Source organism: Oryctolagus cuniculus, chromosome 12 (assembly GCF_051225735.1).
Source record: "Oryctolagus cuniculus isolate XC-2025 breed Fujian yellow rabbit chromosome 12, ASM5122573v1, whole genome shotgun sequence".
Taxonomy (NCBI): domain Eukaryota; kingdom Metazoa; phylum Chordata; class Mammalia; order Lagomorpha; family Leporidae; genus Oryctolagus; species Oryctolagus cuniculus.
Genome location: NC_142878.1, coordinates 87,224,104 through 87,230,103, shown reverse-complemented (window position 1 = coordinate 87,230,103; position 6,000 = coordinate 87,224,104). Strand labels below are relative to the sequence as shown.

At 58.5% G+C, this 6,000-nt stretch overlaps 1 protein-coding gene across 6 annotated transcripts in view; it reads left to right on the top strand.

Annotated features, from left to right (window-relative positions):
- Window positions 1-558: 558 nt before the first annotated feature.
- DAPK2 (death associated protein kinase 2) overlaps window positions 559-6,000 on the top strand; it is a 121,537-nt gene continuing 116,095 nt past the window's right edge. For 4 of the 6 annotated variants that reach the window (XR_007910155.3, XR_016218244.1, XM_008268912.5 and 1 more), the window contains exon 1: window positions 585-723. The gene's annotated coding sequence lies outside the window, so the exon portion shown is untranslated. Of the gene's footprint in view, window positions 724-6,000 lie in introns of all 6 variants that reach the window. The other 2 variants (XM_008268909.5, XM_089310539.1) reach the window with 2 other exon arrangements.

The window sequence follows — 6,000 nt, the reverse complement described above, 5'->3', positions numbered from 1 at the left end:
CACCGGAGGTGGCAGACCAGGGCTTTGCACCAGGTGGAAGGAGCCTGGCTGGATCTGTTGTTCCCTGGGGTGGCCGGGTGGGTGACTCCGGGATGGGAGCTCCGGCGAGGCTCTGCGTTTCCTTGCCCCAAACAGTAAGGGGGCATCGGTCTGGCTCCCCTTCCTTCCTCCCATCGCCCCCTCCGTACTCATTCCTGTTTTCCTCTGGGATTGTCCGGCAGGACGAAGACAGCAGGAGTCCTCTTCCAGGTCCTTGATTAGGGATGGCTTCCTGGTGATAGGGGAGTTACAATCAGCCAACAGCGCCAGGGCTTGCACCCTGCACTATGTCTTGGGTCTGGGGCTCCCAGGGGATCTGTGCGGTGTCAGGATATATCCTGGCCCGGAGGAAGGAAGCGGTCTGTTCCCTGATGGGATTTCCGCCCGCACGCACGGAGTATGGAGGGCAAGGGGATAGGGTCTCGCCACTGGCGGCTCCACCAGGCTGGAAGCTCTCGGCCCTCACCCCGGGGCTGTCCGCAGGGGGCTCCCAGCAGGGGGCGCCTCGAGCCCCGGGCCGGGGCCAACCGGAGCGCCTCCAGCCGGCGCCTGGGACAGGACCGGCCGCTCCGCCCCCTGGCTCCTGCGCGGCTCCACTGACGGGCGCCGGGCGCGCAGCAGAGAGTGGAGCTGCGCACCGCGCACCCCTTGCCGGCCGCGGCTGCCGCAACGCAACCTCCCGCTGTAAGTAGTGTGCGCTTGCGGGCTCGACGGGCTGGACGGGGCGCGCTGCCCGACTGCAACGGTTCAGGGGGTACCGAGGCTGGCGGGGCACGGAGCTCCGGGGCGCTCTCTTGTGGCTCCCGGACCCGCCGACCCCGGGTATGGCCGGCCGTGACCATGGACACTGTGGCCGGCCCCCGGACGCGGGATCTGCCAGGGCGCTCTTGGGAGCCTGGCACTTTGACCCGGGAGACGGGAAGGGGCGGCGGACAGAGGTCTGGCGCCCGAGGAGAGCGTGGGAGACAAATATCCCTGGAGGCAGGCCCCCCTCGAAGGGGCAGAAGTCTTGCCAGCTGTGGCGCCTCTCTGCACCCCCGCTCCCCGCTGGCGCCAGGAGGTGATGCCAGGGGGGTGCCCAGTCGCAACGCGCCTTCTGTGTGGCTTGGTCCTCGCCTGCGGGAGCCCTGGTCCCCGGGGCAGAGCGAGAGTGCGCTGGGGCAGCCGACAGGCCTTGATGCAGGCCAGGGTTGAAGGGCTCGGGAGGACGCTGTGGACAACCGGCTGCGACTCGGGACAGGCACCGTCTCCCTAACCCTCGCGGTAACTCTGCAAGGTGGAAACGAGTCCTCCCGCCTGGCCCAGGAGAAGAGGAGGGGGGAGAGGGTGTTCGCTGGTGGAGAGAGGACGCTTAGCTGGCGGGCGCCGTCAGGTGGGGGCACAGCGCCTGACACCGGCTCTCCAGAATGCAGCGCCGGTTCGCTGGGGGCTGCTGCTCTGCTTTCTGGCGCTGTTTCCTGGCTGCCTTTGTGGAGGGTATTATTGCTGGGCGAGTCCTGTGGGCTGAGGACCATGGGCACCTTGTCCTGGTCACAGATACTTTCCCCCAAATCACCTCTCTCCAAGATATGTTTTTGCACTCGACGTGTCTCCCACTGGTAGCTCAGCGGCTTCCCGGGAGGCTGGGGTGGGGATGCCCCGGGGTGTGCAGATGTGGGTGGACGTGTGCTGTGCTGGGACAGGTGTCTTGTGGGCAGGAACTGAGACCTGAACTGCCCCCCGCTACCTCCCTAGGCCTCTGTGGGTTAGATGGGGGAGCAAGTCGGCCGCTGGGCGGAGCTGGACCGTTCCGAGCAAGAGAAGTTTTTCTCACGGCCGCTCAGCCAGGGGGCTGCCTTCCTTGGAGCCCAGCGTCCTCATCAGGGATTGTGCTGGGTGGGAGTCTGGAGCGTCCCCACCTGCCCCCCTGCACCCCCCCCCCAAGTCTGCTGGCAGCTACCCAGAGCCCTAGTGGGATGATTGCTAAAGGATGTGCGTGGCCCTGGACCTGTTTCTCTCCCTCACGATGGGTGACCAGTTCCCTCTGGTGACCTCCCGGCCTGGACACCTCCTCCAGGCTGTCTGTCAGGAACTTGCTGATGTCCTAACCTGGGTTGCCCTAGAAGGAGTGGGGTGACTCTCAATGTAAACCTGGGAGGCGCAGCTGGAGGGGCTGGCGCTGTGGCTGTAGGTGAGATCCTTCCCTTGTGTGGGCCTCGGTATCCTCCTTTTGTAAAATGAGTGGGTTAGACCTGACAGCATCATTAATTTTTTTTTTTTTTTACTTATTTATTTGAAGGACAGAGACTCACAGAGAGAGGGAGAGACAGAGAGAGATAGATCTTCCATTTGCTGGCTCACTCCCCAAATGGCCACATGGCTGGGGCTGGGCCAGGCTGAAGCCAGGAGCTTAGGGACCCAAACACTTGGGCTGTCTTTGGCTGCTTTCCCAGGTGCCTTAGCAGGGAACTGGATTGGAAGTGGAGCAGCTGGCCTGAGACACCAGTGGTTTTCAAACTCCGTCTCACATGAATTCCTTACCCAGAGCCCCAGCACACTGTATGGGTGCCGTGGAGCTGCTGTGGCCCCATCTCACTGTGGCGGCTCCTGAAACAGTCTAAAAATCCCTGTGTGGACGCTCTGTGTGGCCCCGTTCTGTGGGGTGCTAAGACATTTGTGTTAAGCCCTGAGGTGTTGCCCAGTATTGGGGTTGGGGCTGGGACTATGAATTCCAAGGACTCCATCATCCTAGAAATGACTGAGGCTGATAGCCAGAGGGTTGGCTGTGTGCCTCCCTCTGCCGTGTGGTCCCAGCTCTTTAGGGCCACAAAGGAGAGCATCCCTCTGGGACCAAGCCACACAGAAGGCGCGTTGCGACTGGGCACCCCCCTGGCATCACCTCCTGGCACCAGCAGGGAGCGGGGGTGCAGAGAGGCGCCACAGCTGGCGAGACTTCTGCCCCTTCGAGGGGGGCCTGCCTCCATGGATATTTGTCTCCCACGCTCTCCTCGTGTGCCAGACCTCTGCCCGCCGCCCCTTCCCTTATGGCTGGTGGCCATAATTTCCTTTTTTTTTTTTAAGATTTATTTTATTTATTTGAAAGACAGAGAGGTAGAGCCAGAGAGAGAGAGAGAGAGAGATCCTCCATCCGCTGGCTCACTCCCAAATGACGCAATGGCCAGAGCAGAGCCGAAGCCAGTAGCTTCTTCTGGGCCTCCCATGTGGGTGCAGGGGCCCAAGGCCTTGGGCCATCTTCCACCGCTTTCCCAGGCCATAGCAGAGAGCTGGATTGGAAGTGGAGCAGCAGAGACTCAAACCTGCGCCCACATGGGATGCCGGTGCTGCAGGCCGGGGACCTAACCTGCTGCACCACAGCACCGGCCCCTCATAATTGCTCTTCAGGGTTTGTCCTCCTTGTCTTCTTGTTTCTAAACTGCGCAAGTGCATGTTCATCTTGGGAGAAGGATTAGGAAGGGGCATTAAGCTGTTATCAGGTGCTGCACCTGATAAGGTATCTGGGCAGCTTGAGAAAGACCAGGGTACAAAATTCAAGTCAGTGGGGCTGGCACTGTGGTATAGTGGGTAAAGCTGCTATGTGAAGCATAGCATCCCACATGGGCACTGGTTCAAGTTCCAGCTGCTCCACTTCTGATCCAGCTCCCTTCTGATGGCCTGAACATAGCCAAAGAAGATGGCTCAAGTGCTTGGGCCCCTGCACCCACATGGGAGATGCAGATGAAGCTCCTGGCTCCTGGCTTCAGCCCAGCCCTGCCTTGGGCCACTGTGGCCATCTGGGAAGTGAGCCAGTAGACGAAAGATCTGTCTCTCCCTCCTTCTCTGTAGTGCTTTCTTCTTTTTTTTTCCCCTTTTTTATTTTTTATTTTTGACAGGCAGAGTGGACAGTGAGAGAGAGAGACAGAGAGAAAGGTCTTCCTTTGCCGTTGGTTCACCCTCCAATGGCCGCCGCGGCCAGCGCGCTGCTGCCGGCGCACTGCGCTGATCCGAAGGCAGGAGCCAGGTGCTTCCTCCTGGTCTCCCATGGGGTGCAGGGCCCAAGGACTTGGGCCATCCTCCACTGCCCTCCCTGGCCATAGCAGAGAGCTGGGCTGGAAGAGGGGCAACCGGGACAGAATCTGGCGCCCCGACCGGGACTAGAACCCGGTGTGCCGGCGCCGCTAGGCGGAGGATTAGCCTGTTGAGCCATGGCGCTGGCCCTAACGCTTTCAAATAATAACTAAATCTTAAAAAAATCCAAGTCCATCTACATTTATGCTTACCTGCTGCATAGTAGCTCCTGCAAGGGTCTGGAGGTGAGGGTGGCACAACGCTTGCCCTCATTCACTGAGACTGTCAGGGTAGTGTTTAAAGGCTTTCAGCCGTGTTACCTCATAGTAACATAGCTTTAGTCTCATTTTTCAACTATGTAAATTTTTTTTATTTTAATTTTTAAAAATATTTATTTGTTTTAAAGGCAGCGTTATACACACACACACACAGATCAATCTTCCATCTACTGATTCACTCCTCCAGTGGCCACAACTGCCAGGGCTGGACCAGGCTGAAGCCAGGAGCCTGGAACTCCATCCAGGTCGCCCACGTGGGAGACCACCCTCTGCTGCTTTCCCAGGAGCTGGATTGGAGGCGGAGCAGATGGGACTCAAACCATTGTCTGATTTGGGGTGCCAGCATGGCAACCAGAGTAACTCCCCGCACCCCAACTCCAGCATCCTGACTATGTACAATGCTGATTGCAAATGGAATGTACTACCTCTCATGTCCATATTACCACCACCCACCCAGATAAGGAGCAACACTGCCAGCACCCAGGAGCCTCCTCCCATCTCTTCCAGCCACACTCTGCCCCCCTCCCCTCCACTATCTTGGGTCCTAGTGTCATGCGCTAACTTTGCTCAGATACAACCACACAGTCTTGTCTCTGGCATCTGTCATTCAATAGTATATTTGTGAGATTCCCCCATGCTGCTACAGGTAACAGCAGTTTGTTAATTCCTTCTGTTGTGTAATGATTCCATGGTATGGATACGTATCAATCCCATTCTACTGATGACGCTGGTAGTGTCCAGCTCTTATTCTCACAGATGGGGCCACTGCATGCAGTTCTCCTGGGTGTGTGTGTAGCAACTGCCCAACCATTTTCCTAAGAGGTTGTCCCTGGGGGTCCTGCCCCCAGTCGCTTCACGTTCTCCCCAGCGCCAGGCACCATCTGTGTTCATTTTCTGCAAAAGTGAGTTGAAGCTCGGAAAATTTACCCTGGATACTGTATTAAGTGGTGGAGCAGGGGTTCCCACAGGATTCCCGTGTGACCATGGAGTCTGCATGCCCACCCTGTGGGTTAGACATAGACGTGTAGATTCTTTTTTTTTTTTTTTTTTTGACAGGCAGAGTGGACAGTGAGAGAGAGAGAGAGAGAGAGAGAGAGAGAGAAAGGTCTTCCTTTGCCGTTGGTTCACCCTCCAATGGCCGCCGCGGCCAGCGCGCTGCTGCCAGCGTACTGCGCTGATCCGATGGCAGGAGCCAGGTGCTTCTCCTGGTCTCCCATGGGGTGCAGGGCCCAAGCACTTGGGCCATCCTCCACTGCACTCCCTGGCCACAGCAGAGAGCTGGCCTGGAAGAGGGGCAACTGGGACAGAATCCGGTTCCCCGACCAGGACTAGAACCCGGTGTGCCGGCGCCACAAGGCGGAGGATTAGCCTAGTGAGCCGCGGCGCCGGCTACATGTAGATTCTGATCAGAGCCAGAACGGCAGAAATTCTGAGCCTGAAAATTCAGGAGGAGCATTGTCAGGGGGCGCTCCCCTCTGGTTTTGGAAGGGAAAGAATCCCATGGCCTCACAGGGGTGGCAGCATTTAGGCCTCCAGGGAAGGAGGCAGTTTTGCTGGGAGGGGTCTCCAGGGGGTCTTCTTGCCATGCAGAGGGCCCTTCTTTAGTCGAGGTATGGCAGGGGTGAAAATTTTGGGGAAA